We start from the raw sequence: 2,486 nt of genomic DNA on the forward strand, positions 1-2,486 counted from the left end.
GTAAATGTTGTAGTGCTTTCTATCCAGAAAACCCCAGCTTCTCTGTTTACCTGTGTTTATTTACAGGCCAGTCTTGCTTGGTCCAATGTGGTGGTGACATTAATGTACAATTCACTGGGCAACACAGTATCTATGAGTCTATATGTTGGACAGGCAGTATGTAAAATATAGCAGTATAAAGCAGTATAGGTTATGTGGGCACTGATTGAATTTATTATTTATTCATTGAAACTTAGATTTAATCATCATAGTAAATGAAATGGTGATGTATTGGTGGGGGGTATTCCAGAAAGTGTGTTCAATGAAAACAGAATGAAAGTGATCTCTGTTTCTGGATCAAGTCAGAGTCAGTTACCAAAGTAACATTGATATAACGCTCCGACATTCAGATATTACACATGGAATTCAAATTAAATCTATTCATTGTCTGTTGACACTGGGACACTGATGTATGGTGTAACATTTTTAATTGGTTTTATAACCAAATTAAAATACTTTCCCATTATTTGTCCAGATGTCACAGATGATGATGAAGATGAGAGTGAGGAGGAACAAACCATTGATAAAGAAGCAGAGGTGGATTGTCCTCATGAACTGAACGGTATGTATTTTGAATGTGATCTAGCATGTTGGTACACATAGTACATACTACTGGAAACTAGCTCTAGGCACTCTCCATTGATTAATTTATTAACCATTCTATCATTTAATTTTTTAATCCCGTGTAGATCCTGGCCACTTTACAACAATGGCCGCGTTTTCTGGATTTGATCGTTCTTAAAGGACTTAAGAACCCTTTTAATAAATCCTTAATAAGGATCTTAATAAGCCTGAGAGCCCCGCCGGCGGGGGCAACAGCACCCCCTAAAAATGAAAAACGTCTCAGGACAGTTAAACAAGCACGATTATAGTCATATGACACACCGTTTGTTTCCTATTCCTATTTCCTTCTTAGTGAAAGCTCTTCTTAAGCTAAGAGCGACTCTGGGAAACATGGCCAATGTCTTGAAGTGTCAGGGCAGAATCATATACAACCTGTGTGTTAATGGTCTGATTTAAGTGTGATCTGATAAGAGAAACAGATTTTCTCAGACAGAGGCTGATTAGAGTTCAATGTAAAATGTACAGTATAATACAAATAATGTCGTTTTGGAACATTGAAGCATATAAATCTATTTAAGCAGACACCAAGAATAAACGATGAACCGTGGAAATGGCCATGACATATCCTCTTTAAAGGCTGCAGATAAATGTGAAACAGACATCTAAAGACACATTTTTGACTGAAAATCACTAGAACCCTGAAACTTTTCTTGGATCAGGATATGAGGTGTCAATACAATTTAAACCTGTCTGATCTATTTCTGCTTTCATTGAGCTAACTGATGTTGGCAGTTAGTGTTTATTGAACCTGCTCTCTGGGCCAGGTTTCTTGTCCTCAATAATGACGAACATATTTACAGTAAAAATAACCAACTGTAAATAATGTTCAATAAATTGCATTACAAAACTGAACAACAGATACTGTTTAATAAATTGCATCTACTATGCTCTCCTGTTACACATTTTTCAGACATGGACACTCCTGACGCAGACGGACTCCTTCCTGTACATAATGGTATAATCAAGTTGAATTTTAATACGTATCAAGTTTATAATATCCAGTGCGTAACCTTCAGGAGTTTCTAGGCCTATAGAGAAAGGTCATCATCATCAGATCAACATGTAAGGACAGAGAGACAAACAGAGAGAGAAGTGGGGTTTGTATGTTCAATTTGCACATGAAAAAATCTGAATGGAAACGCTGGAAATTTGAAAAAAAACTTGAAATATCACTAGAAAGTTTTTACGGTGGGAGTAGGTGGAAAAGTCAACATATTCATAAACGAAATATGCAACCTTTTGCAGTAGAAACAGTTTTACGGATTACAGGCGTACGCATACAGGAAGTACATCATCATTTATTACAATTAGTAAACAGCTGGCACAGCCACCTCTTACTCTGTGAGTGGCAAACAAAACTCCCATTAATTCTCATGGTTAGTCATTGTTTATATCTGGATGAAACATGTACTCAGCCATACTAACAAACAATTATGTCATCTTGTTTGTTTTCAGTACGCAAAGGCACAACACGAAGACCATGGACCAAAGCAGAGGAAAATGCTGTGCTGAGACATTTCAAGTCTCACATAGTTAAAGGCCATTTGGCATCAATGAAGGAGTGTTTGGTTTGCAAAGAATGTGAACAGCCAGCACTGAAAAATAGAATATGCCAAAACATTAGAGACTTTGTGAGAAACAAGGGGCTGACTTTTAAGCGCCAAAACTGTCATCCACACTGAAGAACAATGAAGAAACAAATTGTGCAGCCAATAAGCAATAAATAGTTATCAATTCATGATCGTTATATATTATTAAGTGTAATGTTTTGAGTGTTTTTAAGGAAGTTGCCGGTAACATCTGGCAGGGGGACAGCCAATGTA

The 2,486-nt window shown here is 36.8% G+C and overlaps 1 long non-coding RNA gene across 1 annotated transcript; it reads left to right on the forward strand.

The window, feature by feature from the left end:
• The first annotated feature begins 518 nt into the window (after window positions 1–518).
• On the forward strand, window positions 519–2,243 carry LOC125894728 (uncharacterized). Its single transcript, XR_007450104.1, has 3 exons — window positions 519–601; window positions 1,574–1,618; window positions 2,119–2,243. It is a non-coding gene; the product is annotated as an uncharacterized LOC125894728 (long non-coding RNA).
• The last annotated feature ends 243 nt before the right edge of the window (window positions 2,244–2,486 follow it).

The sequence above is a fragment of the Epinephelus fuscoguttatus genome, linkage group LG9 (assembly GCF_011397635.1).
Source record: "Epinephelus fuscoguttatus linkage group LG9, E.fuscoguttatus.final_Chr_v1".
NCBI lineage: Eukaryota > Metazoa > Chordata > Actinopteri > Perciformes > Serranidae > Epinephelus > Epinephelus fuscoguttatus.